Genomic DNA, 9,278 nt, shown 5'->3' on the forward strand with positions numbered 1-9,278 from the left:
TTGGGGATCAGGAGGCCATGGCAGAATAGAGGCAATGATGGCTTTTCTGGCCATGACAGAGCGGGCATGGCTGTGACATGGAGCACAGAATTTTCGTGGATGGCCTCTATAGCAATGGCAGAAGCCGCCGCATTGGGGTAAGTTGGTATAGCCCAGACACACAAAATAGTGGTGGCCACTAACGGATGCACTGTAGAAAGAAGATGAATAGTATGTAAATGGTATCTTTATGTAGATATTATGAATATAAAGTAGTTTACAGATATACATAGAGCTTGAGTCCATCATGGACAGCAAGCACAACATGTTTACCCTCATTTCACGCTAGGATTATCTTAACATTGTGAACTTGTGAACTTTTATTTCTGCAAAGTTCAGTATCACATCAGACTGCAGACGCATGATAATTCATCAGCAAGAAGCGCAAAGACACGACCATGGCCCGTGGCCTGACACTATGCTAAAACAAGTGGATGATGAAATTAATTCTTGCTAGACTAGTTTTGGTCTGCTAGTTCTAAGCCATCTGGGACATTGTCATTTGACAACCTGAAAGTGGGAAGAAGAAACATTCAAGATGCAGTCCACTGCATCTTATTGGAATGGGCACGTTTTGTCACTATATGCAGATTTGAGAATATAATGCGTGTGCAATGAAACGAGGGCAGAGAGTAAAAGCTAACATTTCTGTCTGAACAGCCATAACATAACATAAAAATCTACTGTGGCAGTTGTGTAAATCAAATTGACCAGGATTTCTGAATACATTCATGTTATAATATTTGACCTGAATTCAACTAAAATCACAACAATGATATATTTTTGTAAACATCCACAGTGGATGAAAAGTATTTAAATCTAATGCTAATGATTTTACAAAAGCTAAGTGGAGTTAGCAAAGATAACTTGAAGTCCAATCAATCAAGTAAGTTTTCAAATTTTGTCTTTCATATTGTCTGTAAATGGAGAAAGTTAAGCACTGGATGTTCCAGTAGTTAGTGGAAAAAATATTATAAAAAATATTTTGGACAGTTAAAACCAAATGTTTTTTCTTTTCTTTTTTCTTCTTCTAAATCACACAGCAAAAATATCATCCCAACCGTAACGTTTGTTATAGAGGGATTATCATGGTTCAGCCTCAAATCTGCCTGGTGACCTGGACAGCTTGCCTCATCATCAACAGAAAATTGTTTTCCTAAGTTTATCAATACTTTTTTGCAGGAGAATTTAAGGCCATCTGTTTACCAATTCAAGCTCAACAGAAGTAGAAAAACAGACATCCAAATATTATTGCCGAACTGAAAGAGTTTTGTAAAGAGGATTGGTAAAAAAAAAATAAAAAAAATCATTGTGATCTGCAATTATAAGAAATGTTTGATGGAAGTTATTGCTGCCAAAGGAGGGTCAACCAATTGTTAAATCCAAGGGTTCACATATACCTTTTCCACTCTGCACTTGTTCTTCAAAAGTCCTGTCAGCAAGTCAGAAACTAAATTTCCCAGCATCCCTCCTGTCCCTCACTACACTCACTTTACAGACTTCTTACCCACTCTACTTCTCCTTGTGAAACTCCAACAGTCTCTAGTTATACTCAATCTAGAGGATCCTACTCACCTGTCTACTCACCATTCTCCATGAAAAGGTGTGTGCTCGCCTGATCCGTCACTCTCCAGTCATCCGATATACTCCTGTACCCTAGTAAAGAAAGAAAAGACTCTGTTATTCAGTATCCATCTGTTCCATATCAATCTGATTTCTCCATCACTCACATGTATGGTCACCTCTGTGCCAATAAATACCTGTTTGGGTTCAACTAACTCTGTCTCTGTGTCTGGTATTCCCTGACAGCACTATGATACATGTTTTTTTGAAAATGCATCATTGCTTATGTATAAGCAGACAGTGTTTGTTGACAATCAGATCAAATTGCATGAACAATTTATGCAGTAATCCAGGTCAGCTCTAAAGGTCCACATACTTTTTCCTGCAACCATAAACAGTAATTTAAAGTAAGGATGGTAACAGAACTATGTAACTCCCTGGCTAATTACACACTATTCTTCTGGAAAAGAATATCTCAATGTTTACTGAAACAACAAAACAATCTCCTACAGCAAGCTGTTTACGATTGATGATTTCCTGTAATGTAACAGTTATGAGTATAACGAAGAGCTCTTCTATCTCCCCAACACCTCTTACACGCTAGACTCAGGCTAAAGCAAAACAGAAGAACATGCTGAACTCTACAGTTATTGCCAGAGTAATTTATGTAAAGTAATACTGTGGGGGAAGAGAGAGAATGTGCAATCATTTGAGCTCAGGGATTTGCAAGTGTTTTAGAAGTTTAGGGAAGAATGCGTAATGCTCATTCAACCATTTCGTTTCTTGATCTCTCTTCCCTCTCTCTCTGCACCAAATGTTTCCTCTTCACCTCCATCTGCATCCCACGCTTTGGCAGATGTACAGTATGACTGAGTTTCAAGCATGCAGTCGCAAATAGAAAAATGAGAGAGAGCTAAATCTACTGACAACTGTAGTATATACCAAGTCATCCTCTCAGGATAGTCCACTGGCATCAGATCAGCCAAGACATTCTTCTATTCCAAAACCTGCACTGACATCTCTACCTGCACAGTCTACGTTCTTCTCATCCCCCTCTGCCTTCTCACTCACCACTACGGACTTCATTATCTACTTTAAGAAAGTGGGTAACATCACTGATCCATTGTCTCTCAAACCTGACACAACTCATTGCCCACCTCCCCTACCATTGATCCACCTCAACCAGCACTCCTGCAAGTTCCTTCAACACTACTCCAATGAGAAAATACTCCAGCTTCTTATCCATTCCGCAACCACTTGTCTTCTATGCATCCTTTCCTCTAATATACACTACAATAAAAAATATATATTTCACTATAAAATAAATACATGAGGAACCATTTGATGTCCTTCAGATTGTCTATGGCAGAATACAACGGAGAACCTCCAGACACCTTGCGTACTTAACCCTGTAAAACCTGACATATGAAATGTTATTTTTTCTATTATTTTAGACTATTTTTTCATGTCAGGCTTTACAGGGTTAAGTATGCAAGGTTATTTTTTTTTAAATGGAACAGTTTATTGAACTTTAATAAAAGAAAAAAAGTTGGTAACACTTTATTTTGATAGTCCACTTTAGACATTCTACTAACTATAAGTAACTTTGCAACTACATGTCAACTCACTGTCATTAGAGTATTGACAGACTTTCTGCTTAATATCAGCAAACACTTTATTTTGATGGTCCCCCAACAGATATTCTACTGACTATATAAGTAACTTGGCAACTACAAGTCAATTTATTATACTAACCCGAACCCTAACACCTAACCATAACCTAACAGTCTACTAACAGTCTACTAATCCTCTAATGAGAGTTTGCTGACATGTAGTTGCAAAGTTACTTATAGTTTGTAGAATGTCTAAAGTGGACTATCGAAATAAAGTGGAACCAAAAAGTTAAAATAATTAGCATTTTTTGTTGAGTATCATATTTGATACATCAGAAAAAGTCAAATATGATTCTTATAGCTTGTAATGTAAATAATATAATATAACATAACAGCATAGCATAACATAATCATATCTGATACTATATTATTTGATTATTTGGACAATCAAGTATTCATATTCATATTCATTCTTTATTGTCCTCGATAGAGGAAATTTGTTTTCACAGACTGTACCAGGAGCAACATTCAACACGCATAACATGCACATACCACACAGAATTTTGTACACATAAATAGATATATTGCACAAAAAAAACCCACACATTTACAGTAGATAAATTAGCCATTCTGTGAATTCAACTGAGATTGCTGAGCTGAGATTACAAAACTTTTCCCTAGCCGTGATTTTTTATGGGGTAGCTGTCTGTATCTGCGGCCTGAGGGAAGAAGGGTAAAATGAGTTAAGAGGGTGGCTGGGATTTTGTACGATGGTGTTTGCTCTACAGATGGTAGCAGCGTCAATGAGAGCCGGCAAGTTGGGTGTGGGAAGACCAATTATTTTTGAGGAAGTTAATGATTTTAAGGAGCTTGTTTCTATTAGTGAGAGAAAGCATAGTGAAATAGCAGGTATCACAATACAAGAGGATGGGTTCAATGATTCTACGGTACAAAAGGAAAAGAAGGTGTGGTTTGACTGAGAAAGTCCTGATTTTACTTTTGACAAATAGTCTCTGTTGGCAGCGCCTATGAATGTCTGTGATGTGATGGTCAAAACTCAATTTATTGTCCAAAATAATGCCAAGGTACCTTGTACCAAGATACCTTGGTACCTTGTATCAAGGTAACTTAAGTAAACTTAAGTTATTTCAATCCAGCAAGTGTTTATCTTTTTACTAACAAGATAAAAGTTATTCTGACGTTTACTTTATAAAAAACAGTAGATTTCACAACAAAAGGACACATGAACCACAACCTGAAGGTGGACATTTTTAGAATTAGAAAGGTACTTTTACTTGCTAAAAAAGTAAACTATCAAAGTAGTAGATTGTACAAAAGGCTATATATATATATATGTACAGTGAATTATATATAAACATGCATATACATATATATATATATATATATATACACACACACATATGCATTTATATACATACATACATATATATATATATACTGTATGTATATACATATATATACATACATACATACATATTATATATATATATATATATATATATATATATATATATATATATAAAATTCACTGTACATTTCGGATGTTTTCGTCTTACTTCTGTGCAGTTCAGGAGAAACATTTTGATTCCACTTGACCTATGCACTACAAACACTGGTTTGGATTTGAGGTCAGACAATGTTAAGAGGCAATGATCTCTATCAACATTGCAAGATTTTTATATTGCACACAGCACACACAGGCTATGAGATGTAGAGGAACACAAGAATAAGTATACAGTTAACATTCTACTGAGAAATCAGTATTAGACAGACAAATTTGTCTGAATGGCATAAACTCTAAGGCTCTTGAGAAGGCACAGAATGTGGAAACATAAATTATGTAGTATCAGATAACAAGGTAACATCGACTCTATGTTGATTCTATGTCAGTTTGCTATCTGGGGCGTTCTCCCCTGCTGAATCTTTAGTGCCACAGCAAAATAAATCATATTTTACATGAGTTATGAATGTGAGATTGCAGTCTGTCTTGAATGCTCCGTGGGCTGCGTGGAAAGAAACATACAACGTGACAAGTGTGTAGTCTGATTCACAAACATTAACTCTTGAGTCAGTTCTTTCTAGTGAACCAAAAATGCCTCAGTTACGATTGTAACCTCGGTTCCCTGAAGAGGGAACGAGACGCTGCGTTGATTGACGCTGAGGGAAGGCTTTGCGTCATGATATAAAATCAGTCCAATGGTGTGACGGAACGTCAGAGGCGGATGGGTCATGAACCAGGAAACTATAAAGCCTGCCCAAAACAGAGCTGCGCTAGCTTAGTAACATAAGTCTGAAGTAGTCGCTGACAGGTACGTAGGAGATATGGCAAGGTGACGTAGCGTCTCCTTCCCTCTTCAGGGAACCGAGGTTACAGTCGTAACCGAGGCGTGCCCTTCCAAGGGAACTCGCGCTGTGTTGATTGGCGCTAAGGGAACGTCTTTACCAATGCCACCATAGTGACGAATGTCTGTCCAGTGTGAAATCAGTGTGAAATCTATCAGAGATAACGCTGGGCCCGTCTAATCCCGCTGATAGATCCATTTGTGAACCACGTGACTGTGATCGCCGCTGTGCCTCGGCAGTAACGGGACCGCGAAAGAACGCCAGGCGGGATCAGAGTGTCCGCATAGGAAGCACATCACAGTGCTCAAAGCCAACACCCTCGAGCAAGCTACACAAAGAATGTGTGTGTCCCCACCCGTTAAATAACACAGGCAGGAGTGGACACAAATCCTGAACTGCTGCTTGCTCGCCATGACTTTATATATATAGCTTATATAAAGACAAAACAACACCAAATAGACAAGGACAGTTTCACAATGAGTGCTACTGAAGACACAGAAGCTAGTGCGGCTCTATTTTGAGCAAGCTTTATAGTTTCCTGGCTCATGAAGTCACCCGCCTCTGACGTTCCGTCACACCATTGGACTGATTTTACATGTGCTTCAAGATGTCATCACGTGAAGCGTTCCCTCAGCGTCAATTGACGCAGCGCGAGTTACCACGGCAAACAATTTTTTTCTGTGTATTAATTTGCACGGATTAATTGTTCACCACAAGACTAGTAATATGCGCAAACAAAGTAAATAGGGTCAATTTTGATTTCATGTCGAGTCGACTTTAAACTTGCATCTGTCTGCTAATTACCCATTCCATTTAAAGATGATTACATATGACATATCGTTCACAGTATTTATTTGAATGGAAGAAGCCAGATGTTGCAACTGACCCCAACCCAGGGGACAGTTGCAACACAACCAGGGATGGTTGCAACATGTTAAAAAATACCTTAAATTTCACTAATTAACTTCAATGAAGTTATTTTTGTCTCAATGAGCAGAGAATTCTGAAAATATTAACCGTTTTAGACCTACTATAATATTATAGTATTATTTATTTATACAATAATATTATTGTAGCCTATTATTGATTTATTTAGTAATTTTTTATCAAATAACAGTTATTGAGTTTTGTTTGTTTATGTGTAGAACATAGGCCTTCATAGATTCAGTGTGCAGGTATTACAGATGCTATTCAATCTCTCCATATTTCAGTGCCAGACAGGAAGAACTGAACAATTTGCAATACAACAAACTTTTATTAAACATGCAATTTATAACTTGTTGCAACCATCCCCATCCCTACCAGCCATGACAAAACATCATATGCCTGCTTGACACACTGACACCCTGAAGAAGGCTCCATGCCGCTCCGCGTGGGCTTTTTAAAGTTGTCCAGTTAGGACATGTCATTTTTGTAATAAAGACATTTTAATTAAGGAGTGCCTCGGTTATCAGAGAATTTGTTCTCTACACCTATTAGTATTAGTTGGAAACTTTGAGGAACTGCTTGCCTTGCACCCTCACATACTTTATGAGCCCTCAGGTTTAATCGTTCTGCATGATATAAATTCCTCTATTGTCACACACATCCATTCTGCCTTGTGCCTGTGTGAGAGAAAGACTATGTGCTTGGCAAATCTCTCGGTGGAATGGGCTAGCAGTGGCTTTTCTCCCCATGCCAAGCCCCAAAGCACGCCAGGATCCACAGATTTTTTTCCAGTATCTGTGGTAGAGCCAGACTGAGAGAAGCAACATAAGGAGGGAGAGAGAAAGTGGGGTTGAGAAAAAGGGCAGCTTCCAAAACTCACCCAGATTCAATCATTCTGGCCTGAACATTTCAATATAAAAACAAACCAATTACAACTGACCTCCACGCCTGTTTCTAGACAGCAGCAGGAACTAATTAAAATGAAAAGTTTCCCTCTCTCTCCTCCCCTGGTTCTGTATTGCCCCAATGACATGTTGGCGTGCGGGTTGGAAGCCAGTTCATCTAACTAGACCAGCTATAGCCACCTCTGACATTACCGTCAATATCCTGCTACTGTATATTAACTCTTTCCCTGCAAGCGTTTAAAAAAAAAAGTTGCCAGCCACAGCCAGCGTTTTTGATCATTTTGTTGTATGAATATCTGAACATGCAATATTCATGCATGCAAGTTTATTCAAGTGTGCTATTAGTATACTTCTTTTAAACTAAAATAAGAAAGTATACTTTCAGTCTACTTTTTATGTACTTCTCAGAAATATATTTCAAATTCCACTTAAGTATACTTGACTTATACTGACAGAAAAGTTTAAGTATATTTGGCCTATACTTGTTGATCGAGATATACTTAAAAGTATAATTAAGTATTCTAAGTATTCTTGGCTTGTACTTGTTTACTATTTTGATTGAGGTAGCTTATTAATTTATTTTATTTTTTTAAACATAGTATTACACACTGTCCTCTAAACTAACATGTTCAAGTTTATATAGTAACAAGCTTTCGGGTGGAATAGCTTATAGAGTAAATAAAATAAGCATGGAACTGAACCTGATCTTGTACACAGCGATAATAATTCCCTTATTTTTTTTCCCTTATTCCCTTATTTATAAAAGTTTATTCAAGTTTTCTATTAGTATACTTCTTTTCAACTAAAAAGAAGAAAGCATACTTTCAGTCTACATTTTTACGCTTTATGTACTTCTCAGAAATATACTTAATTACACTTAAGTGTACTTGACTTATACTGAGAGAAAAGTCCAAGTATATTTGGCCTATACTTGTACTCAATCTTTTGATCGAGATATACTTAAGTTTTATTATTCAAAGTATACTTGGCTTGTAGTTGTGTTAACTCTTTTGATCGAGTAGCCTACTAAATATACTTTACATAGTTTTTCATATACAGTCTTATGAAACTTACATTGTTTGAAAATATTGATTTAAAATATTGATATAAAACAGATATGTTTCTAATTCTGCGTATCTGAATTTTTGGGTAGGCTAGTCCACTGGTAGTGCACACAGGAATTTACTTTAATTCTACTTTTCCCCACCATTGACTGAATTTTCCAGCTATCCATGTTTTCACTGGTATACGGTAGGGGGCGCTATGACACATCTTCTAGTACAGAATCTCCGGATCAAAACAGGAGAAGAAGAAGCTGAAACAAGTGATAGAAGATTGCTCACTCAAATGTAAAATAATGTGATCATCAAACATTAAACAGTGTGTAAATCAAAACTGCTTAATGTTTCCAAATGAAATGAAGTGTAACCCATGAAGAGAAAACATCTGTGAAGCTTTGGGGGTGTTGGACTCGATCTACTCCATCTGTGTTTTGATCATTGTTCTGAATCTGATCAAGGCGTAGTCTTTGACAAAAATGAGATTTTCTCATCTTTTTTGTTTAAAATATTGCCTTTATTTATGAAACTTACCAACATTCAAGTGTTGATAAAAAAAGGATGCATGAAGCTAATAAAATGTTTTTAAAATTAAAGTACAGTTAAAGGTATTTTTCAAGTATAAAAAAATAACATTTGAACATAGTAGTATAGGCCTACTGCAAGTGCAAAAATGATATATAAATAGTAAACTATAAGTATAATGTTAAGTTCACTTAAAGAAAACTTGTAGTATAAAACTACTAAACTAGTAGTTTACTGAGAGTACACTAAAATAGCAAAAATAATATATAAATGGTAAACTATAT

Source organism: Leuciscus leuciscus (genome assembly GCF_965113295.1).
Source record: "Leuciscus leuciscus genome assembly, chromosome: 6".
Taxonomy (NCBI): Eukaryota; Metazoa; Chordata; class Actinopteri; order Cypriniformes; family Leuciscidae; genus Leuciscus; species Leuciscus leuciscus.